The 26,393-nt window shown below is 38.0% G+C and overlaps 1 long non-coding RNA gene across 1 annotated transcript; it reads left to right on the plus strand.

Moving 5' to 3' along the window:
- Nucleotides 1–963: 963 nt before the first annotated feature.
- Nucleotides 964–26,098, plus strand: LOC309629963. The gene is made up of 2 exons (XR_014245332.1): nucleotides 964–20,023; nucleotides 23,281–26,098. It is a non-coding gene; the product is annotated as an uncharacterized lncRNA (long non-coding RNA).
- Nucleotides 26,099–26,393: the final 295 nt, after the last annotated feature.

Below are 26,393 nucleotides of genomic sequence, written 5' to 3' on the forward strand. Positions count from 1 at the left end.
TCTTTCAGCTAACTTTGGGGTTTTTTTGTTCTTCTTTCTCTAATTGCTTTTGGTGTAAGGTTAGGTTGTTTATTTGAGATGTTTCTTGTTTCTTGAGGTACCATTGTATTGCTATATACTTCCCTCTTAGAACTGCTTGTGCTGTATCCCATTGGTTTTGGGCCCTTGTGTTTTCATCATCATTTGTTTCTAGATATTTTTTGATTTCCTCTTTGATTTCCTCAGTTATCTCTTGGTGTTTTAATAGAGTATTGTTTAGCCTCCATGTGTTTGTATTTTTTACAGTTTTTTCCCTGTAATTGATATCTAGTCTCATAGCGTTGTGGTCAGAAAAGATACTTGGTATGATTTCAATTTTCTTAAATTAACCAAGGCTTGATTTGTGACCCAAGATATGATCGATCCTGGAGAATGTTCCATGAGCACTTGAGAAGAAAGTGTATTCTGCTTTTCTTGGATGGAAGGTCCTATAAATTTCAATTATGTCCATCTTATTTAATGTGTCATTTAAAGCTTGTGTTTCCTTATTTATTTTCATTTTGGATGATCTGTCCATTGGTGAAAGTGGGGTGTTAAAGTCCCCTACTATGATTGTGTTGCTGTCGATTTCCCGTTTTATGGCTGTTAGCATTTGCCTTATGTATTGAGGTGCTCCTATGTTGGGTGCATAAATAGTTACAATTGTTATATCTTCTTGGATTGATCCCTTGATCATTATATAGTGTCCTTCTTTGTCTCTTGTAATAGTCTTTATTTTAAAGTCTATTTTGTCTGATATGAGAATTGCTACTCCAGCTTTCTTTTGATTTCCATTTGCATGGAATATCTTTTTCCATCCCCTCACTTTCAATCTGTATGTGTCCCGAAGTCTGAAGTGGGTCTCTTGTAGACAGCATATATGTGAGTATTTTTTTTTATCCATTCAGCCAGTCTATGTCTTTTGGTTGGAGCATCTAATCCATTTTCATTTAAGGTAATTATCGATATGTATGTTTCTATTACCATTTTCTTAATTGTTTTGGGTTTGTTATTGTATGTATTTTCCTTCTCTTTTGTTTCCTGCTTAGAAAAGTTCCTTTAGCATTTTTTGTAAAGTTGGTTTGGTGGTGCTGAATTCTCTTAGCTTTTGCTTGTCTGTAAAGGTTTTAATTTCTCCATTGAAGCTGAATGAGATCCTTGCTGAGTAGAGTAATCTTGGTTGTAGGTTTTTCCCTTTCATGACTTTAAATATGTCCTGCCACTCCCTTCTGGCTTGCACAGCTCCTGCTGAAAGATCAGCTCTTAACCTTATGGGGATTCCCTTTTATGTTATTTGTTGCTTTTCCCTTTCTGCTTTTAATATTTTTTCTTTGTATTTAATTTTTGATAGTTTGATTAATATGTGTCTTGGCATGTTTCTCCTTAGATTTATCCTGTATGTGACTCTCTGCACTTCTTGGACTTGATTGACTATTTCCTTTCCCATATTAGTGAAGTTTTCAACTATAATCTCTTTAAATATTTTCTCAGTCACTTTCTTTTTCTCTTCTTCTTCTGAGACCCCTATAATTCAAATGTTGGTGTGTTTAATGTTGTCCCAGAGGTCTCTGAGACTATCCGCAATTCTTTTCATTCTTTTTTCTTTATTCTGCTCTGTGGTAGTTATTTCCAGTATTTTATCTTCCAGGTCACTTATCCATTCTTCTGCCTCAGTTATTCTGCTATTGATTCCTTGTAGAGCATTTTTAATTTCATTTATGGTGTTGTATATCAGTGTTTGTTTGCCTTTAGTTCTTGTAGGTCATTGTTAAACATTTCTTGTATTTTCTCCATTCTATTTCCTAGATTTTGGATCATCTTTACTATCATTACTCTGAATTATTTTTCAGGTAGACTGCCTATTTCCTCTTCATTTGTTTGGTCTGGTGCGTTTTTACTTTGCTCCTTCATCTGCTGCATATTTCTCTGTCTTCTCGTTTTGCCTAACTTACTGTGTTTGTGGTCTCCTTTTGCAGGTTCATTGCTCCCATTGTTTTTGGTGTCCGCCCCCAGTGGGTAAGGTTGGTTCAGTGGGTTGTGTAGGCTTCCTGGTGGAGGGGACTGGTGCCTGTGTTCTGGTGGATAAGGCTGGATCTTCTCTTTCTGGTGGGCAGGACCACGTCCAGTGTTGTGTTTGGGGTTTCTGTGACCTTATTATGATTTTAGGCAGCCTCTCTGCTAATGGGTGGGGTTGTGTTCCTGTCTTGCTAGTTGTTTGGCATGGGGTGTCAAGCACTGGAGCTTGCTGCTTATTGAATAGAGCTGGGTCTTAGCATTGAGATGGAGATCTATGGGAGAGCTCTTGCTGATTGATATTACTTGGGGCCGGGAGGTCTCTGGTGGTCCAGTGTCCTGAACTTGGCTCTCCCACCTCAGAGGCTGAGGCCTGACACCCTGCCAGAACACCAAGACCCTGTCAGCCACATGGCTTTTGGGAAGTCTGAGGTCTTCTGCCAGCATTCAGTAGGTGTTCTGTAGGAGTTCTTACACGTGTAGATGTATTTTTGATGTATTTGTGGGGCAGAAGGTGATCTCTATGTGTTACTCCTCTACCATCTTGAAAGTCCTCCTCAAGATATTTTAGACATATCTATCTTTTGGGGACACCCACATAGGTGAAAGTAAAGGTGGAGGCTGAGTATCTGAAGTCAGGCAGGGCGTGGTCATGGAGGGGCCAGGGGTGCTCAAGGCACCTCGTAAATATCTTATTCTCCAGATTTTTCTTTTAATCTTTTTGGGTAGCTATATTTTGCCCCAAATTTTATTTACTGCCTCAGATAGCCAGAAAGTTAAACAATGGCCTCTAAATGTTTTTGGCAAACTCCCTTGGGGAAAAGACTTTTGTACTGCGTGAGCTCAGAGGCAGGTCAAGTAAAGGCAGCTTTTGCAAATGGAGGCTTCTGTGGAGTTACAATTCTCTGAGAGTGAGATTTTGAAAGAGTTCGAACCCATTCTGCCCTGTGTGTTGGCTGCTTAACTGTTAGCTTTCACTCTGATCATGAGCTGATTTTTTCAGGCTGCTACAGAGCTGGAGAGTAGGATGGGATGAGGGCAAGTTAAAATGCCAAAAAGCTTGCTCTTTTTACTGATATTCAACCATATGTCTTAGATAAATACTCCTCAGATTGCTGCAAGGCTTTGGTTAATTTCCAGAGTTCTGACAAATTTTTGCCAGTTCCTCATTGCTTTAATGAAGGAGAGAATTCTGAGTTCTTACACCATCATTTTCACTGATTTCATCTCTCCAAAAAAATTTTAAGATAGTATAAATTTTTACTGTTTCTAACATAGGAGTCAATATAAAAAAGCTAAAAGAAGATGCTGGGACTTTGTATGGGTAAAGCTATCCAGATACTGGCCTTAGGAAGTAGTACCTTAATAGTGTTTTTTTTTTAAAAAACTATAGATCTTCCATTCCCCAATATCAACCCAGAATGTATTTTGCTGTCTCTTCTTTATCCACACTTAGAGTAGGATCCTTGTAGCTTGTGTCATTCCTAGACTCAGGGGTGTCTACATGGACCAGGCATGTGCAGCATCCATAATGGTCCAATAGGGAGGCTAGCCTACAAGTAATAGCCATTGAATTTTAAAAGGAACTTTATGTGGACTCCTTCCCAAATTTTGGCATCAACAAGCAGGAATTTCTAGTGTAGGAAATGCACTATAGTAAATATTGTGGGCTAAAATGGAGCCCTCCTTTATCTTCCCCTACTCCAGTTTTGTATATTAGCATGTTCTAGTCTGGTAACTTATTTGAAATAGTAAGGTTTTCTCAAAAATTATGAAATCCCAAAATTTCACATACATTTATAAAGTTAAAAATTCACTTCATTTCTAGCACGTTGTCTAAGATAGGTATTTATTTTGATATTGGGAGCCAAAATCTGAATTTATTGTCTTATGATTTATTTAAACATGTCATGTGCCTAATATGTAAAAATGTTATTAAGGAGTGTTGTTTTCATATAATATGTTCGGGTGTGGCAAAGATTTAGAATAAGTAAAATAATATTCTGAATGATTTGGTTTGAAACGTTGTGTCACAATATTTAATAAATAACATTGCTAATTATATTTAAAGGGCAAAATTTGAGCTTCCAAAAGCATTCCTTGTTTTTAACAATAATTTTGCTATTTTTCATACAGTCTTTTTTTTTAAATTTTTTTTTAACATCTTTATTGGAGTATAATTGCTTTACAATGGTGTGTTAGTTTCTGCTTTATAACAAAGTGAAACAGTTATACATATACATAAGTTCCCATATCTCTTCCCTCTTGCATCTCCCTCCCTCCCACCCTCCCTATCCCACACCTCTAGGTGGTCACAAAGCACAGAGCTGATCTCCCTGTGCTATGCGGTTGCTTCCCACTAGCTATCTATTTTACATTTGGTAGTGTATATATGTCCATGCCACTCTCTCTCTTTGTCACATCTTACCCTTCCCCCTCCCCATATCCTCAAGTCCATTCTCTAGTAGGTCTGTGTCTTTATTCCCGTCTTGCCACTAGGTTCTTCATGACCTTTTTTTTTTTTTTCCCTTAGATTCCATATATATGTGTTAGCATACTGTATTTGTTTTTCTCTTTCTGACTTACTTCACTCTGTATGACAGACTATAGGTCCACCCACCGTCCTACAAATACCTCAATTTCTTTTCTTTTAATGGCAGAGTAATATTCCATTGTATATATGTGCCACATCTTCTTTATCCATTCATCCGATGATGGACACTTAGATTGCTTCCATGTCCTGGCTATTGTAAATAGAGCTGCAATGAACATTTTGGTACATGACTCTTTTTGAATTATGGTTTTCTCAGGGTATATGCCCAGTAGTGGGATTGCTGGGTCGTATAGTAGCTCTATTTTTAGTTTTTAAAGAAACCTCCATACTCTTCTCCATAGTGGCTGTATCAATTTACATTCCCACCAACAGTGCAAGAGTGTTCCCTTTCCTCCACACCCTCTCCAGCATTTATTGTTTCTAGATTTTTTGATGATGGCCATTCTGACCAGTGTGAGATGATATCTCATCGCAGTTTTGATTTGCGTTTCTCTAATGATTAATGATGTTGAGCATTCTTTCATGTGTTTTTGTTGGCAATCTGTATATCTTCTTTGGAGAAATGTCTATTTAGGTCTTCTGCCAGTTTTTGGATTGGGTTGTTTGTTTTTTTGTTATTGAGCTGCATGAGCTGCTTGTAAATCTTGGAGATTAATCCTTTGTCAGTTGCTTCATTTGCAAATATTTTCTCCCATTCTGAGAGTTGTCTTTTGGTCTTGTTTATGGTTTCCTTTGCTGTGCAAAAGCTTTTAAGTTTCATTAGGTCCCATTTGTTTATTTTTGTTTTTATTTCCATTTCTCTAGGAGCTGGGTCCAAAAGGATCTTGCTGTGATGTATGTCATAGGGTGTTCTGCCTATGTTTTCCTCTAAGAGTTTGATAGTGTCTGGCCTTACATTTAGGTCTTTAATCCATTTTGAGTTTATTTTTGTGTATGGTGTTAGGGAGTGTCCTAATTTCATACTTTTACATGTACCTGTCGAATTTTCCCAGCACCACTTATTGAAGAGGCTGTCTTTTCTCCACTGTATATGCTTGCCTCCTTTATCAAAGATAAGGTGACCATATGTGCGTGGGTTTATCTCTGGGCTTTCTATCCTGTTCCATTGATCTAAGTTTCTGTTTTTGTGCCAGTACCAAACTGTCTTGATTACTGTAGCTTTGTGGTATAGTCTGAAGTCAGGGAGCCTGATTCCTCCAGCTCCATTTTTCGTTCTCAAGATTGCTTTGGCTATTTGGGGTCTTTTGTGTTTCCATACAAATTGTGAAATTTTTTGTTCTAGTTCTGTGAAAAATGCCAGTGGTAGTTTGATAGGGATTGCATTGAATCTGTAGATTGCTTTGGGTAGTAGAGTCATTTTCACAATGTTGATTCTTCCAATCCAAGAACATGGTATATCTCTCCATCTGTTTGTATCATCTTTAATTTCTTTCATCAGTGTCTTATAATTTTCTGCATACAGGTCTTTTGTCTCCTTAGGTAGGTTTATTCCTAGATATTTTATTCATTTTGTTGCAATGGTAAATGGGAGTGTTTTCTTAATTTCACTTTCAGATTTTTCATCATTAGTGTATAGGAATGCAAGAGATTTCTGTGCATTAATTTTGTATCCCGCTACTTTACCAAATTCATTGATTAGCTCTAGTAGTTTTCTGGTAGCATCTTTAGGATTCTCTATGTATAGTATCATGTCATCTGCAAACAGTGACAGCTTTACTTCTTCTTTTCCGAGTTGGATTCCTTTTATTTCTTTTTCTTCTCTGATTGCTGTGGCTAAAACTTCCAAAACTATGTTGAATAATAGTGGTGAGAGTGGGCAACCTTGTCTTGTTCCTGATCTTAGTGGAAATGGTTTCAGTTTTTCACCATTGAGGACAATGTTGGCTGTGGGTTTGTCATATATGGCCTTTATTATGTTGAGGAAAGTTCCCTCTATGCCTACTTTCTGCAGGGCTTTTATCATAAATGGGTGTTGAATTTTGTCGAAAGCTTTCTCTGCATCTATTGAGATGATCATATGGTTTTTCTCCTTCAATTTGTTAATATGGTGTATCACGTTGATTGATTTGCGTATATTGAAGAATCCTTGCATTCCTGGAATGAACCCCACTTGATCATGGTGTATGATCGTTTTAATGTGCTGTTGGATTCTGTTTGCTAGTATTTTGTTGAGGATTTTTGCATCTATGTTCATCAGTGATATTGGCCTGTAGTTTTCTTTCTTTGTGACATCTTTGTCTGGTTTTGGTATCAGGGTGATGATGGCCTCGTAGAATGAGTTGTGGAGTGTTCCTCCCTCTGCAATATTTTGGAAGAGTTTGAGAAGGATAGTTGTTAGCTCTTCTCTAAATCATACAGTCTTAATGAACTGAAATCATCCAACTTAATGTTGATTAATTGCAGCATTAAAAATGCTAAGAATTTGCAACTTTTCTGGAGGCCTTGAAAAGCAACTCTGGTATTTCTTATATGCAGTACACTTTAATTTTGACTGCTGCTTGGTTAAAGCACCTGTGAACCTCTCTAAGATTAAATTTGAATTTTTCTAGCAGGTTTTTGTAATGTCTGGATTCATTTTCTGTATTACATCTGGTACATTATTGGAAAAATTGAACACAGGGTAACTTTTACAAATGCTACTAGACTATTTCCCCATTCTGAACCTTATGTGTAACTTCAACTACCAAGAATTCTTTAGTCACCTTGAGGTCAACTCAGGATAGGAATCAAGAAAAATAGAGATTGCAAGATTTTATTGGCCTAGAAAGTGAAAATCTGAGGATAAATATGAAGTTTCTATCATCACATGGAAGGAAAATACACAGTGCTCACTGAGGCAGCTTTTCCAGACTTTCTCATCTGAACCACAGGCTTTTTGGCCTTCTGGTTTATAGTTTAGTACTTCCAGCCAAAGAACAGTATATTTATTTTGAAAGGAGAAAATGTGCTTCATTATGTAGAAAAAAAGAGAACAACTAAAATGGACTGAGTTCTACTACCATTTTAGGTACTTTTGTGTTTCTCATTCCAAATTATTAGTTCATTCAGGCTGCTATAACAAAATATCACAGAACTGGTAGCTTATAAACAGTAGAAATTTATTTCTCCCAATTCTGGAGACTGTTAAGTCCAAGGTCACAGCATCAGAATGATCACATTCTGGTGAAGGGTCTCTTCTTGGTTCATAGCCAGTGCCTTCTTGCTGTGTCCTCACATGTTAGAGGGGCCTAGGGACTTTGTGGGGTCTCTTTTATAAAACCACTAATCCCATTCATGAAGGCTCCATCCTCATGGCCTAAGTGTCTCCCAAAGGCTCCACCTCCTCCTAATACTATCATCTTTGGAGGTTAGGATTTTAACATATGAATTTTAGGGGGACACATATGTTCAGACCATTGTAGTTACATACCTGTTGACTAGTAAATATGGCTATTTGATATAACACTTTCAACCATGAGAACTGTGTTTTATTGGGCAAATAAGAATATAAATTTTGGTCTCTGGATATCAGCTTAAATAGACCTAGTGAATATCTTTCTCACAAATGGGAGCAAATCTTTCATAGTATAAGCTCTTCCATAATTTAACCTAATTGCACAGCACTCCTTATAGTACAATTTTGACAATTGATGACATTCATATTATTTTGACTGCAAACTTCTATTCTTGAGTACTGGTAAACTAGCTCTCTGGGAGGAAAAACAAACAACAAATTTCATTTGTAGCTTTTGTCCATGTTCATGTTCTACATATTCCTGTCACGGCGATTTCAATGCAGAGTTGGGAAGAAGTACACGGTTGGTTATCTGGAGCCAGTGTGAGTGGGTTATAGAACACTATTCTGTCTACTCTTACTATCTTTTTTTTCAAAGCCCAATATTATTACAATCTCTCTCCCGTGAGGGTTTTTTTTTTTTTTAATTAATTAATTTATTTATTTTTGGCTGTGTTGGGTCTTCGTTTCTGTGCGAGGGCTTTCTCTAGTTGCGGCGAGCGGAGGCCACTCTTCATCACGGTCTGCGGGCCTCTCACTGTCGCGGCCTCTCTTGTTGCGGAGCACAAGCTCCAGACGCGCAGGCTCAGTAGTTGTGGCTCACGGGCCTAGTTGCTCGGCGGCATGTGGGATCTTCCCAGACCAGGGCTCGAACCCATGTCCCCTGCATTGGGAGGTAGATTCTCAACCACTGCTCCACAAGGGAAGCCCCAACTCCCGTGAGTTTTTGAGAAAACTTGGAACTGACCTGAATCTACCACCTAGAAATTAAATTGGACTGTCTTTTTACCTATACTTCTACAGAGACCTGGGAACCTTTAGATGCACTCTGATTTCCAGGGTGTAGTTAGCCAGCCACAACTGACTGGATTGCAAGAGGAAAGGGAACTAACTATGTGTGTCCATATACACATCTTTTGAGTAAATGTATTTTCATCTTTTCTTGCCTAATAAATCCTCTTTAATACCACCTAATGAAATTTTAATCAACAAAAGTTAAATGTATGTATCTGCACATGAAAAGTCAGTCGTCGGTGGATTAGGTGACCTAGAGTTATCAGATAATGGTGGTAAATCCCCAGCTGTAATCTACACACCTTGGGGTTTATTCATTAGTAGTTTCTTGAGTGTTTTTCATGTTCTTATCTACATTTTGGAAACCTGTTTCTAAATTGCTCACAGATTGCAAAAGCACTAATTGGTAATGCTCCTTTTTTCGTTCATTGACTCTTACATTCTCTGGCAATTACTGGTATCAGTTAAAACATGAGTGTAAAAGTATTGTTTTCAACAAATGTAATTTAAGCATGTTTTCTTAATTTGGGAGCCTATTTTGAGCTGTTACAACATCCGTGACTCCTGTTATTAAACCAGTCTAGATTAAATTTTGCAGCAATTACTGAATTTACATTTTAGAATAGCAAGCAAATGACTAGATGGCCAGGTGAAAGTGGGGGTTTTTGAAATTGGAACTAAGAAAACATATTTCAGAATATGCATAGATATGCATAATTGGGTGTATACCTTGAATGTGAAATAGAATAGTATCCAGGAGTCAGCAAGTGCGCTAGATGTAAAATTAGAAGCTATATTTCACTTTTGAGTGTTTCCAGGGATATATGGCAGTTACCTGTAATTAAGTGGGTATAGTTGTGTCTGTGAGTGTGTGTGTGTGTGTGTGTTTCTGTGTTGGATTAAGAAGAGTAGGAGTAGAGGCAAAGTGAATTAAAAAGTCAGAATGGGGGCTTCCCTGGTGGCACAGTGGTTGGGAATCTGCCTGCTAATGCAGGGGACACGGGTTCGAGCCCTGGTCTGGGAGGATCCTGCATGCCACGGAGCGGCTGGGCCCATGAGCCACAACTACTGAGCCTGCGCGTCTGGAGCCTGTGCTCCGCAACAAGAGAGGCCGCGACAGTGAGAGGCCCGCGCACCGCGATGAGGAGTGGCCCCCGCTTGCCACAACTGGAGAAAGCCCTCGCACAGAAACGAAGTCCCAACACAGCCATTAAAAAAAAAAAAAAAAAAAAAAAAAAAAAGTCAGAATGGGCCAAATGACCTTCATTTTGTAATTCTTCTTTAGTACTTTAGACGCTCCTACATTATGGGATAGTGACTCCTGTAGGCATTGTCTCTTCTGAGTTCAAGGTAGATATGTGAAGCTTGGAGAACCTGGCAAGTTCCTGAAACTGGAGAATATCAATATACTAGGAACTAGTACCTATAAGACAGTAATATAAATCCTGAAAAGGAGAAAGATAAGGGAGATTTTAGTAATTTTCCAAAAGTATCTTTATGGAAAACAAAAGATCTCCATTTTCAGAGAAAGAAGGAACACAAACATTGGAAATTCTATCTGTGAAAGTTACAGTGCAGAACAGCTTAAGAATGTTTTTTTTTTTTAAATTATTTATTTATTTATTTATGGCTGTGTTGGGTCTTCATTTCTGTGCGAGGGCTTTCTCTAGTTGTGGCAAGCGGGAGCCACTCTTCATCGCGGTGCGTGGGCCTCTCACTATCACGGCCTCTCTTGTTGCGGAGCACAGGCTTCAGACGCGCAGGCTCAGTAGTTGTGGCTCACGGGCCCAGCTGCTCCGCGGCACGTGGGATCCTCCCAGACCAGGGCTCGAACCTGTGTCCCCTGCATTAGCAGGCAGATTCCCAACCACTGTGCCACCAGGGAAGCCCTTAAAAATGTTTTAAGTGATCATTTATTCTTTTGGGTCTCTGACTTTTTTCCTCAAATAATACAATGGTGACTAGCTCTGAACATTTCTTTCAGCATGGTTAAAATGTATAATTTTATGTAGTTAGCCATTTCTAGTTCTACCTCAAATATTTTGACTTGAAAAGGTCACATATTCCTTCTTCAATTGCAGCATGTGCCAGGCTGATTATTTCCTGTATGTGTCTCTTTTCCTGTCTCTCTTTTCCCTTTAGGTTCACTGGTTTTTCATGCCTGATCATGCTTTGGTTTGAAAAATTCGTAAGTAAGTTTATTTGTGGAGTTATTACTCCTTCTTTTCCTTCTTCTCTTTCCTTTTCTTTGGTTTTTCTTTCTTTCTTTTTTTTTAAAGCTAGAAATCTACCTACTTAGTTTGGCAACAACTCTAGTATGTTATAAAATCAAGCTAATAGCCTTATGGAGAGTACTGGATCATAACATGGGGAAGCAGATTAACTTAGTGCCATTAATTAACCTGCTTTTGGCTTCAAAAGCATTCTCCTGTAACCGTTTTGAGTGGTACAGTATGCTCAGCAAAGGGCAAGGTAGAATGTTCTGACTGGAAGAATCTAGCTGGCATCAAAGATTATTCTTAAAAGGCAGTAGTCCTCAACCTTGGATGCACAACTTGGGATGCTTTTAAAATTCCAATTGCCAGACTTCTGGTTTCTGCTTTGGAAAGTAGAGAGCTGGGAGGAGTATCATACACACCCTCACAACAAAAAGAGATGAATAAACTGTAAGTTCGTGGCTTTTCTTGAACCCAGCTTACTGCCCAAAATATAAAAAGAGACTTGTGCAGGGATAGACAGAACCTGAGCATTTGCTTACTTGGGGCAGATGTAAAAAGAAGGAAGAATAAGGAAGGAGAACTCAGCTAGAAGGTATGACAAATTGCTGGAGGAATTAGTGTGGGCTGGCAAGACATTGTGGAGCCAGATATAGGGGATGATCTCACTGCCTTGCATATTCTTCTCCATAGATCCCAACAGGTCCAAAGTGATTGGTGAGAATTCTGATAAAGCATTTCTGATGGTGCAAGTCTGGGGGAGGTGGAGGGTGACAGCTACTGTATGATGATGCAAAATTGTACCTGGATTCTTCTCTCCTATATCTCTTATGGAAAAAGAGCCTTTGTTTTAAGTTACTGGTGAAAACACATTGCAGATAGAGGAGGAGAATGGGAAAAAAAAATGCTATCACTGGGAGAAGGGGCAAGAATAGCTGGGAGAGAAGCAGGAGCATTGGGAAGTCCACACCCCATAGACCCAGGGACACAGTGGCTTCCTGAGGCTGAGTATAAACTAGAAGAAAATAGAACACGCCCTCCATGCCCTCCACCCCCAGATCAACAAGGTCAAGTAACAAGTAAGACTGGAATACTGCTGGAAGTGTTGCAAGAACATGAAGATAGACCCACTCTAAGGCGTAATGTAAAAAGAAGACAAAGTTGATGGTGAAGAAGATACTGAAAAACCTTCTGGCAGACCAGCTCCCAACCTCAAGCTATCACTAGAGACATTTAAAGCAACATGGGTCACGGAGGGTAACCAAAGCTACAACAGACATTAAATCCAGACTAACCTCTGACTTGATTTAATCAAACCTAGTGTAAGGAAAGCAGTGCTCATTTCCAAGCATGAAACCTATTTACCTCAGCCTGTATTATCTTTCACAGCTGGCCATTTTTAACAAAAAATTGTGATGCATAAAAAGGGCAAGAAGAAGAAACATTGCCAAGAAACAAAACAATCAACATACCTATTGTTAAGTATGACATAGATATCGAAACTATCTGACAGAGAATCTAAAATCATAATGTGTGCCATATTAAAAGCTCTAATGGAAAAGTTGAACAGCAAGCAAGTTTCTATGTAAACTTACAGCAGAGAGATGATAAAAAAACCAGCAATGATAGCTATGAGACACTCAAGAGATGGAGAGTGTCTTTGACTGGCTCATTAGTAGACTCAACACAGATGAAGAAGGAATCAATTAACGTGAGGTTAAGCCAACAGAAATTACCCTAATTGAAACATACAAAAAAAATCAGTCATTGCAGGTGCTGAAGACTGGGGGAGAGGTTGACCAGAAAAGGACAGTAAGAGGAAGTTTTGCGGACGATGAAACTGTTCTGTATCAATGACTCTGGTGGTGGAAGTGTGATTGTATGCATTTGTGAATACCCATGGAAGAGTATACCACAAATAGTGAGGTTTTCTCTTCGTAAATTAAAATTGCAAAATTAAAAGGAAAAAATAATCCTGATTTCCAGACAGTTGACTCAGCACCTCTGGGAATGGGATCTTGGCATCGACTAGATGATCGCAATGTGGATCTAAAATAGAAAACCTCTGCTAGAGTTGCCATTTCTCTTGGTGAATTTATTACTGTATAAACATTGGTTCTGAAACTTTACTATCCATTGGACTTATCTGTGATCTTTATAAAATACTGACATTTGTCTCTCATTCCCAGGCATTCTGATTTAATTTGCAAGATGTAATATGGATATCAGGAATTTTCAAAGTTCTCCTGGCGATTCTGATGTGCAGCAAGGTTTGGGAGCTACTGGTCTAAAGCAGTGATTTATAAAGCTTCACCTGCATCAGAATCATCTGAAAACCTTGTTAAAACACAGATTACTGGGTGCCAGTCCCAGAGACTTTGATACAATAGTTCTGGGCTGGAGTGTGAGAATTTGCATTTCTAATAAATTCCCAGATGATGCCAATGCTGCTGGTCTTTTGACAACTACTGGCCTTATTAATTGCCTCTCAATTATTACTGCACATAAGACCACTGAAGTCAAAGTAAAGATTCTGATCAGTCATTGTGAAGCAAGGCCTAAGATTCTGCATTTCTAACAAGCTCCCATGTGATGCTATTGGACTGAAGACTACACTTTGAAGAGCAAGGGTCTCTGGAGTCTCACATGGTTTATGGAGGAGTAACAGCGGCAGCATCTGGTGATCTCTGTGTAGACTTAAAGTTTAAGAAGAACTGCTCTAGAGGTCCATGGGTGTTAAGCGTTGTATTCTCTGCAACTTGACTTTCCTTCAGTGCACGAAGCTTTGATCGATCTCTCAGAAGGTAGCCTTGCTTACCTAGCTGCATGACAATTTATTAATTCACAATGAAAAATACAAGAGTACAGAGGCGGATCAGGATATCAGGGTAAGCAAATTTCTTTGTAGTATGGAAAATCGCAGGAGGCCAGCCTATTGGAAGATGGTTTAATGAGTGAGAAACACAATGAAAGAGTTCAAGTGATCTTACTAAGTGCCTCTCAGATTCTGATTGGGTGTCTTGTTTCTATCTAGTACAATGCATCTCTCTTGGGCATAGCTTGTCATAGGCCAGTTAACGGCCTATGAATAACTGCCTGTGGTCAGCTTCCCCTCCCTCATCCAATCAGTTGTTATCAAAAAGGTGAGGTTACCTATTACAGAGCATAGTGGTGGTTTCTTCCAAAGGCTGGTGTGAGTGTGAGTAGCTAACCACCAAAGGCCCCTCTTTAGTATAAAAACCCTAGATAAAAATAAATAATATTACCATTAAATAGCTTGTGATAAGGTCAAGCTTCTAGCAGAATAAAGCCAAAAGTAAGTGAAAGGGTGCTTACTCTTAGCATTTAAAAAAATTTTTAATTCATCATGACATAGGTAAAGAAAAGAAAATATGACCTGCATATCTCTCTGTATTTGCATATCTTAATGCATCTTTACTTTCTAAATGAAAAGGACAGACAGAGGGAGGAGAGCTGTTTGATATACAAAACTGACCTTCTTCGACCAGCTTAGTGCTTCTCTAATTAAGCATTTACAGAGTAAGCAGAGCTTTTCCTTCTTTTGATGGGGAAATCAATATGAGATTTTCCATGTTTGGGGTCATAGTGACATGGTCTGAGGGAAATGTCTAAGCCACAGGGCCAAGTTATTTAGAAGAATCGTGGCAGGGCTACTTTAAGAGCATTAGCAGATATTAAGTTTAGGGAAAGAAACCTTGATGACTGATCTGTAGAATTTACTAATGCATGTATATTTAACATGTGCTAGAATCGATACACATTTTAATTTTATCTTATTTTTCTATCAAAATAAACACAACCATGAACCGATGCTTGGTTACCATATAATAAACATGTAAAATTCAAAGTATGGCTCTTTGAAAAGCCTAGCAGGGCTTTTGGCGGGGGGAGGACAAAATAAAAGTGTATTATAATCTTACTAAATCTCATTAAATCACACTGTGCAAAGAAACTGGTAGCCTTCTCAGGTTACGTGTTGGCCGCAAATATTGATAAAGAGTTTCAGCCTGGCTGTACATATTATTATCAATCCTTCCCTCTACCCCTCACCTTCATTCTCTAATTGATTTGGGTAAAGCCTGGGCATTGTTTTTTATCCTGAAAACGTTCTTCAAATGAGAGGGGAAAAAAACCTCAGTAAATGTTTAAAAGTCAGTTAACTATGTTATGTGTTTTAATATGCAAAGGACTCCTAGCCACTGTGATTCCGAAACAATTTAGAACCTGTGTATCCTCATAGTTCCATATAGGCATATTTATGAGTTTGCAAAGACTCAGCCCTAGCAATGCCCAGAGGTTACCATGTTGGAGCACACATATAATAGCAATGAGGCTTCAATATTTGGACCTGGAAAAGGCAGCCTGAGGCAATACAGGAAGGATTAGATAAGATCAGTTACGCCTTTTTTTAAATTGAAGTGTAGTTGATTTACAGTATCGTGTTAGTCTCAGGAATACATGATACTGTAAATCAACCATACTTCAATAAAAAGAAACCAAAAAAACCAAAAAAAAAAAAAACCCAACCCCCCCAATAACAACAAAAAGAAGTTCTGCAAGGAGAAAATAAAGTCTAATGTCCGAGGAGTTCATAATCTAGGGGGCAGATTAGGACAGGTAATAAAAAATAATACAAAGTAATAGAATAGTGGTAGTAATTGTAGTATATTCTCAATGAATGTAAGCTATTTTGGGGAAGGCAGCATGTTAGTCATCTTCTGGGCATTATAACATGTACTCACATCAAATGTACAAAGTAAACATATCACTTCCCTTTTACAGATAAGTAAAGTGATGCTTAGAGAGGTTAAAAAAAAATCAGTTATGCCAGTCTATCCAATTAGTCTCATTGTAAATCTAAAGGCTTCCTTTGTTACAAAGAATTAGTAAAGTTTGATAATTATTGAAATATGTGTATTAATATAAGGGAAAACTTCAGTCCTTAAAATATTTTTTGACTGGTTCTTTAGATTAAGCAGACCCACAGGAATGATTGGTTTACAGACAGTTCTTGGTACGTTGAGGATAATATATTGTCTAGCTTGTGGCTATTTGGAGAAACCATAAAGAACATTCATCAAGAACTGCTCTATAAGGACAAGGTGAAGTTTTAGGGCTCGTTTCTATATCATAACACTGCCAATAGGCTAGCTTTAAAGAGATGGCAGAATTGTAATTCAAGGAACTTACGTCTCTTCTGTTTCCTACGTTATGACAAAATTCTTTGTTTTTCATTCAGCAGTAAAAACTCTCTGCGAGGCCTATAGAATGAGTACATAACCAGCTGAATAGGAGCCAGCAGCTAACCACAAACAATCTTCCAGTACCTTTCACAGTAATGGAATTGCCGATGTTTCCCTGGAGCACATTTTGCAGATGCAAGATTGTTTCAACAGTGTGATCTACAGTATCTGAGTAATAATAACCTGAAGAGAATAATACTTCACAATGCAATGGCAGCTTCCGTCTGGTTCTCAGTTCCCCAAAGCCTGGTATAAGCAAGAGAAAAACAGGTGTAGCTCCAATTTAATACATAGCAGCTTGGGGACTAAGAATTCTTATTTTCCATTGCAAATACATAGAATGTTTTGTGGCGGGTGTCTAATTCTACAGCTCAGAGACTGTGGTGTCAGTGTCAGAAGCAGCAATAGAACTATCTTGGGTAGATGAATATTTTTCTATAGAGTACAAAGAATTCAAAGGAAGGTGATAGAAAATGCAGTGAATTCTGTGCATCTGTGAGCGTATGCCTGTACATGCTGTGTATAACATAATTCTTGGTTTTAGTGTCAGTACTGCTTTGTGAAAATCCTACCAGGGACAGGAACATACCTGAGGGTTCCAAAGTCACTGTGAAAAGAAGGTAATCAAACAGCAGCTATTGTAGGCTACTGGTGGCAGGGTGGATAAAAGAATTGCAATACATTTGACATATAGCACGTATCCAAATGATACACCAAATCTGTGGGTTGCAGGAAAACAATGCACAAAACCCAAAGCTTGTGACTATGTCAGGGAAGATGGGGCTTGGTCTGAGGTCTTGAGACAGGAATTTCCTGCAAATAATGCTGTGGCTTCAAATGAAAGCATGGAAATCTTCCCAGGTGCCCAGGGTAGAAGGGACTACTGCCATGCGATAGTATTTCTGTCCCACTTACATACAGATATTCCAGTGATGCCAATACTAGCCAAGGGTGAATCCAGGTTTGGGGCAACGTGAATCTTATGCAATTTGGGGTCTCTTCTTTTAAAAAATACATAAACGTATACAACTTTTGAACATTAAAATATTTACTTGGTGAACACATTCTTTGACCCTCCTACAGTCTTGGAGGAGCCAGTGAAACTGAGGGGCTCTGAAACGGAAGCTTCACTGGCTTTGAGGTAATTCTACTTCTGGTACCACCACCTGGGAAAATGACTTACTGCCTTACAGAATCTTAAGCCAAGTGAACTACTTAGGTAAAAACTAAGCTTTATTTTAATAAACCATGAATATAAGATTTATGTAAAACAACAACAACAAAAAAGTCATTAGTTCCCAGTAGCCTATGGTACTTGGGAGAATGATAGGAAGTGTGTTGAATTTTAGCACAAGATACACAGTGGTGACTTTGAAGTAACAACAAATACATTTTAACAATGTTCTTGTAGCTGTGTATTTGCAACAATAACCCGTAAAACTTATATATTGCTACTACCCGCAGAATGCTGTTCTAAGTTTTGTGTATGTATATGTTAATTCATTTTAACTTTGAATGAACTATTGGTTTAGCTTCTAATATCCCCTATTTTATATATGAAGAAATGGGGGCACAGAGTACTTAGTTGCCCATGGTCAGATGGCTACTAAGTGGCAGAACATGGATTTGAACCCAGGTAGTCAGCCCCAGGCTCTATGCTTTTGACTACTGCCTTCTATTCTGCCTTTCTCTCTGTGTGCTGTTTTGGTTCAGTGCAGTGGAAGGGTAGCATTTACCTGTGTGTTATAATAGTTGGGCCATTTTCCTTTGTATCATGATGGTCCTTGCTCTCTCTGTGTGCAAGAGTGTGTTCTCTGTTCTGTTGACAACACTAGCCAAATATTGGATATTGGGGGTTGACGCAGAAACTTACGAACTAGCCCAGTTGAAGAAGACAAACCACCCAATGTATAAGGATCTTTATTTCCTCATTTATCAAACAAGGGCTTTGGAAGTACTATTTTTAAGGTCCTTTCCAGGTCTTGAGTCCTGACAAAAAATATATATTCTATTTTTGCTTGTGGTTTTGAAAGCCTAGTTTGGCATAAGTGACCATATTCTAAACGTACTTTAGGCACTGATGTTTCCTAATAGAGTGCGCTGTGCCACTTGAATGGATGTCTTCCTACTGACATTTATTAAGTGCATACTATTCCCATCTAATATTCTAAGTATGCTAAAACTATTAATTGGCTTAATTTTACCATGATCTTATAAGGTGAGTACTATTCTCAGCCTTATTTGATGGATAAGGAAATTGAGGCAGAGAGAAACTAAATACTTTTCCCTGCATCAGCCAGTTGTTAATGAAGGAGCCAGGATTTAAATCCAAGCTGTTTGGTTGTAGAAGCTGCTTTCCTAATACCTATGCTATAGTGCCAGAGTGTTTATTTAAATGAATGGTGTGTTGACAGTGAAAGGAAGTTGAAAATGGTAACTGATTCTGGAACGGGAGATGTTCCGAAAACTGCTGAAAGCTAAGCGTGTTTAGTGTTGCTATAAAGAGGAAAGCCACATAGGTGAGTATGTCAAAGGTGCTTCAGGAAAACAATGCTTAAAATGTTCCATGAACAATTCCAGAAGAGGTGGCTGAAAAGGACTAGAAAAGGAATGATAATAATAACTAGTACTGATGATAATATCTAATAATTATTTAGAACTTATTACATACCAAGTATGGTTATAAATGCTTTATATATATTAACTCAATTTCATCCTCCCATATGCACTATAAAGTAGACATTATACGTCTTTATTTTGCCAGTGAGAAACTGATGCCAGGATTAAATAATTTGCCCAATTTGTCCAAGAAGAGATTAGTTTGCCCATTTAGGTAGAAGTTTTTAGTATTAAAAATATATATTTACCACATACCAGCTGCTGTGGTAAGTGCTGTAGATAAAGAAATAAAAGCAAAGACATAAAATGCTAGTCAGAAAAGACAAATGTATAATTGGATGATACCTAATGCAAACCTGCTTTTTTGATGAGTGAGCCAGTTGAAGAGATGACAGCATGAGCAAAGGCACAGAGGCAAGACAGAACTTACCTTTTAGGGAATCAGCAAGTGTGATGGGTTAGGTGGGGTGGGCTGCCTAGGGTTGAAGCTAGAAATGCAAGGAGTGTCTAGTTTATGGAAAGGTTGTGAGTCAACCGTAGTAACACAAATGAGTTTTGAAGGCTTCGAGGAGTTGCTGAGGGGTTTGAATCAGGGAAAGGCAATATTCAAGGTGAAAAATGATGATGCCTAGATAAAAGAGGGGTCATGTGAAGAAGGTGAGAGGAGAGGGAATAAAAAGACATTAAGAAGGTAGTATTGAGTGGGCTTCATGACAAATTGAATGTGGGAATAAAATAAGGGAAGGTATAAAAGATGAATTGAGGTTCTGATTGGATGGTGATGCTGTTGGCAGATGGGAGTGGGGTGGGCAAAGCCAAGGAGATGTCTCACATGGATGGGTTGACAGGTATTTGGGGGACACCTAAATGGAAACATCTAATAGGCAGTTCGTTCTTTAGGTGTGGCGATCAGAATGATTAAGAGTCATCATTCTTAGGGAAACAGAACTATCATAGAATCTGCACAGAGTGAGAAGAGCACAGAGGATGGAACAAAGAGGGTCCCAGTGATTAAGAGAGAGCTGGGAGAAAAACCTGAAGGAAGAAAGGGGTGAGTAATAATCTCAGGTACCAGAGAGAGAAGAAAACTTTGAAACATAGTCACGGATTCAATAACTAATTTTATATGAAGGCTGAAATGTGATTTATATGAATTGTAAGGTAGCTATATAAACTCTATGCAGATATTTGGAGAGAAATGAATTAAAAGTCATTATAAGTGATGCACTAGATTGCACCGTGTTAACACAATTTTTATATTGGGTGACAGTCCAATATAACAATGTTCATAATTCATAACCTATATCTTCAAGGAAGTATGAAACAATTTTTGATATACTTAGATTGCAAAGATAGGTAAATATATAACAAACTACAAAATAGATAATATAAGTTATTTTCGCTGCTAAGTTTACCACATTTAGTTACTAGACAAGCTAACCTTCCTCAAATATTAAGTGTGTATGTGTGTTTAATAAAAATATTTACAAACAGACACACTATAACAGTTCATCTTTGGTGTAAAATAAATATGGAATAATGCCTTTGGTTACACTGCTTTGAGTGTGAATAGTTAAATATCTGTGGTTAGTGGATATGGTTAAAATCATATATTGCATCTTTTGGATGTTTTCCGCTGTTTCTGTTTATTCTGAAGATTTGCCAATTTCTTGGAGAAGTATAAGGAGACACGTGAATCTGAATGTTTTGTCCTTCATAAAAGACATTTTGGTTAGGTCTAACTCTAGTGTTTAATGGGAAATGGCAGATTATTTCTTTCAGTATTTTTCCAACAAAAAGGGTGATCTATTTAAAATTTTTCTGGGAAGCCTTCCCCTACCCCTTTGCTAAATTGGATTGGGTTTGTTTGTGGAAGCAATGATATTGTTAGAGTTCAGCCCAATACTCATAAATGGTTTTTGTTGAGTTTGGATAGGAAATCTATTAAGTTTAAAACATGCTTGAGAATATTCCTGAATTATTTGAATGAACCTGCACATTTTCCTTCACATCTTTAAATTCTTATCCTCCTCAGTATAATGTTTAAATGTTTCTGGAATTACGGAGTTAGTCCTGCTTTTAGGAGAAGTTTGACTGAAAAAGGTTTATTTCAAATTCAGATAAATTACATAGGATTATAATTCACTGTGCATTTAGCTTCTGAAAAATATCATCCGGAAGCAGCTTGGTTTACAGACTTAGCACAGGTGAGCTAGAGACATTAAAATAAATATACTTATTTTACCTATAATGGAAGCTCCAGAGAGTTCAAAGCAAAATGATTTGAAAAGTAGCACAAACAATAGTGTTAGAATGGCAATTCTTCTTCATGCTTTTATTTTGATAGCTATACAAAAATCAAAACAAAAAGGTAGACATCGCCTGGTTTTGGCTGCTTCACGTTCATTTGGTCCTTTCCACTTAAGAGTTGACCTCTTCATGATCACTGTTTATTGGGACAAACCTATGGTTTCCCTTTCCCTTACCACAGCACGTGCAGGTGACCAATGTCAGGTCATTCTTCTGCTTCCTCTCTAAGAAACAAAGAGCCTGAAGTACTTGGAGATCCATTTCTTCCAAGAGATGTGATTTTACTCTTCTTGGAGAAGATTCTTCCTGCTTTCCAGTCCCCAAAACTGCATTGTCCTTCACCTTGGTTCTTCAGATTCTCCTTGATTATCTCAAAACTCAATAAGCATCCAATACACTTCTCTTTGCCTAATGAACCAGAATTGTTTTCTGCTGCTTGTGTCCAAAGATCCCTAACTGATGAGGAGATTATTTTGAATATAGTTAAGAAATATATTCCTTCTACTTTAGGTAACCTGTATATAAATACTAGAACAGTACTGATTTCCTAAATCAAATTAATCACTTCCTGGTGAACTTAACCAATAAAATATTCTGATTTCTGTTAGGTATAAGTTATTATATTCCACTAAATGGAGTAGAATATTTTTAATACTGTAAAAATTTTCAGTCCTGTTCAGTTCAGCCATGTCCTTGAGCTTGGGGGTGTATGTGTGGAGATAGCATCCATTATTCCCATTTCTGGGGGCACAGAACTCTCTTCTGTTGAGCCCTGACATTGGCTGGAATCTAGATCACTTATTTTATTAAACTTCATGAAATATCGATTTTAAGGATTCTGCATAACTAGCACAGCCTAATTGTAGGCAGGCCATTCTGAGAGAGTAGTCCTGAAAAGTCCACTGTTGACCTGAACATGGACTAAAGCCTTTGTCAAATATCTGTGTACTACTCTACAATGATGAAAGACATAATAAACAACACATCGTTCTCATCTTTTAGTAACTTTATCTAAACTTTAGACGTGATGTTATAAAACTGGAGAAAATTTGGAAACAACACAAGATGGTTGATGAATTGGTGTCTAAAGGAATATTGATACTACTGTGGAGTGGATGAAGTCCCACCGTACATTGACACACAAACATTTATTACCTGGTTAACGTTGGATATGCCACACAAGCTTTACAACCTTCAGTTTAGACTCAAAGCAATATCTTCATTTATGAATGACAAAATTTGTGGGAACAAAATCTCTTGAAGTCCTTTTGTTTTTCCCCAGATTTCAGATTTATGGCACGCTGACAGTAAAGGAGAGAGAAGTTGTGGTTCATAGTCAAGAGTGGCAGGGCTGCTGAGAAAGTGGAAATTATTCAAAATAATCTTATTGAAAAGCGCAGCTAACAATTGTCAGGCATTAATACTTATAGTATTACCCTTATATAATATCTGGAAGAAAATACACATGTAGTCACTCTAATCTCTGAAGTTTTATTTTCTATTGTTCGATCCTGAGAACAGTCCTGGGAGGTAGTAATTATACTCACTGCATAAATGAGGACTTTAAGGCCCAGCGAATGTAAATGTTTGAAAGGTGACTCCGTTAGTAACTTAATAAGTAGTGCTAGGATTTATACCTAGACTTTTCCGATCTCAGAATCTGTACTCTTTATTATTGTACTATGACATACTTCACGTATGTGGGAAACGAAGGATGAGTGGAATTTAGGAAAATGAGAAAAGAAGACTTCACAAAGGTCTAAATCTACATATGCTTTTTCACTGTCTGGACCTTAGGAAGTACTCTATAAGTGTGTACTGAATTAAATTAGCACACAGTTTTACATCCAAATATGGCATGAAATGGGTTCAACTTAAAAACATCAGATGGAAAAGAAGTCATAGATATTTCAAGAATGTGATTTAAAAATATTTTCCATCAAACGTCTTAGATAATGGTAGAGTTCATGAGGTTTTTCTGTTCTCCATTTCTTTTAGGCACATATTCCCTTGAAATTTGGTAAAGCCATGGGATTTGCTTTGATGAATTAAATGTTAGAACACTTCTAGGAAGAAGTGTTTAAACGCTGGTATTTATTTCTCCACTGTCATCTTTCCCTGTCACCATGATCTTGGAAGCATGAGCTTATAAGAGGTGCCATAAGCTTAAAACAGCTTCTAATGGTGAGTATCTGTTCAGAGAACTGAGACCCTGGACAGTTTCTTGGACCTAAGCAGACTTCATATGAGTGAGAAATAAACCATTGCGGGAGATGGCTAGGTAAACCCATCCCCCTCTGGAGGAGGGAGCAGCAACTACAGGGCGAGTTGTTCTGTTGACAAGGTGGCCAGGTCCTGGTTATGGGGTGGGCAGATCTGGCTCTGGCGGCAATGGCAGACACCTCCCCAACCTCAGGGTTAGATATACCGGCATGGGTGCCAACTCCACGGGGTCTCCCAGCTGTCTGCAGAGTTGAGTGTGACTCTACAGTAAGAAGTACCACCAGGGGATTTCCTTGGTGGCACAGTGGTTAAGAATCCACCTGCCAATGCAGGGACACGGGTTCGATCTCTGGTCTGGGAAGATCCCACATGCTGCAGAGCAACTAAAGCCCATGTGCCACAACTACTGACTCTAGAGCCCGCGAGACACAACTACTGAAGCCCGCGTGCCTAGAGCCCAAGCTCCGCAACAAGAGAAGCCACTGCAATGAGAAGCCTGCACACCACAACGAAGAGTAGCCCCTGCTCGCCGCAACTAGAGAAAGCCCGCGCAGCAACAAAGATCCAGCACAGCCAAAAATAAATAAATTAAAAAAAAAAAAAAAAAAACTACCACCAGGTCCAAAAGCCAACGGCATGAGGATGCTGAAGCAGAAGGATAGAAAAGCCTGACTTCTTGGGGAGAGCATTAAGTTGCTGAACTACATAAAGGACTGTATACCTTCAGACTTTTGATGTGTCATGATTTCGTGATTTTATTGCTTGAACCAATCAGTTGAGTTTTCTGTTATTTGCAGCCAAGTGTGTCCTATTTTATAGGGCTAGATTCTGAGCTTCTAGTGTCAGAGGAGGGCTGGTAAGAACATTGAACAGATTAACCATACATACATAACAGTTTTAGAAAAATTTCTTTAAATTTGTCACAATTTGGAACTATGTGTCATTATTACCATTTGACATGGCTCACGTAACATGTCTAGTTTCGTCTAACATCTGAGTATGACAGAAGACCTAGGAATCATTCGTTTGGGAAGTTAGTCACATTTATCAATGACAGTGCATAAGAAACTTCAATAATTAGGATTTTTTAGAAGAATGCTGACTGACACATAGCTTTGTTTCCCATCCATTTTGACTTTAGACACACTCCCTGGAAATTTTGTAAAATCCTTTCCTTTCTTTTACCACCATGGTTTTCTGGAGTGAGGTGAGGAGGAGATATTTTCAAGCATAATTTTATTATCTCTGTATGAGTCAAGGAAAAGTTATATTGAGAGCTTTAAATGTTATGAAGAGATAAACTTTATGAAGCCTACCTCATAAAAATGGATAAAATTTGTGATATCTAAAATGAAATGTACATAAATCTTCACTTTCTCTTCTTGACGTTTTCTTGCATATAAACGTGTAAGAAGTTAAAGCTTAGAATTCATGAGCAACATTCTGCTCTCCGGAATTACACTTCTTCTAAATTTGTAAAAGTTGTATCTCTAATACCTCTGAATATTTTCGGGCCTTCTTGTTTTTTACCTTAATGAATTATATTTTTGGCTATTGACTATTTGCTTAATACTTTGTAATCAGTTATTGCATGCATTAAAATAGGTCTCAACTGAGGAAAATAATGATTGTTCCTCTGATAACATCTTCCATTCTCCTTGGAATGGAAAATGAGAAGTGTTCCCACTCCAAAGCATATCTTTCACCATTCCCATGGCTTTTTTCCTTCATTCTGATATAATAAATGACCAAAAGGCTATTTGGTTGACTTTTGGCTAAAAGTTTACTAGATTGCGTAATGGTAATGTGTTTCTGTAGAATTCTTCTTGAAATATGAGAATGATAATTGGCAGGTGGTAGGCTTTCAAGCTCAAGCTCATTTTAGAGTTGGGCCTGTTTTCTTTAGCTTTAAATGTTCAGGAAAACTGAAAGAGGCATTAGACAGATTTAGTTACCAAAGCTGTGTGATTGGGCAACAAGCACCAAACATGACCCAAACATGATCCACGTGGAAATCATTCCTTTCTTTGTCTTACCTGGTTTTGTTGCTAAGGCAGAGAAATGAAGACTTCTATAATCAGAAGAAAATGGAAAGAATGTGGAGGCATTCATAGTAAATAAATGAGACCTTAATTAAAACTGAGAAGGAGGAAATAAGAAACATGCAAAACTATTGGCTGGGGTATACTGAAAGTTAAAAGAAACTCATTATAAGTGGCCCTGCCTTGATGAGAACACAAGTAAAAATGTGCACATGGAATTAAAGAAATAGATTATGTATTCAGTCTTTAAACTTAGTTCCAGTCAGCACCAGTCTCACCTGGGATGGAAGCATTTCCCAAGTGTCATTTGTTTGCACAGACAGCAGTTTTAAGAGCTAGGATTTGCAAAAGTTGATAACTGAGAGGAGTCGGAATGAGAGAAAAGGAAGAGTATGTAATGGGTCCCAGGCGTCTGGCAGGGAGAAATGCCAACATCTGAGATAAGGGGAAGAGGTTCAGAAAATGGAGGGGCTGGTGTATTAATATGTACCTTCCGTGCTAAGTACTGAGCTCTGCGTTTGCAGATACTATCTTCTGCTTTATTCACAGAATATTGCCTGAAGCATTGTATGCATTCAATAAGCATTTATTGAAAGAATAAATGGTTATATATTCCTGTTAGACTGTTGGATCCTAGGGTATTAAATGCTTTAACTAAGGTTAAATGATGGTGATGGGTTTCAGATATCAACCTGCTTCCTTATTAAAATTTCTCAATATTAAATTTTTTTTTTAAGTTTTCATTTCATAGTGTTGCTCTCCAGGTCCTTTAGAAGAAGTCTTTCCTCAGTCCAAGGCACATGTCTTTCTCCACCTCTTCTGGTTTGAGAAAATGATTGGGAAGAC

The sequence above is a fragment of the Balaenoptera borealis genome (assembly GCF_965194805.1).
Source record: "Balaenoptera borealis genome assembly, chromosome: 5".
Taxonomy (NCBI): Eukaryota; Metazoa; Chordata; class Mammalia; order Artiodactyla; family Balaenopteridae; genus Balaenoptera; species Balaenoptera borealis.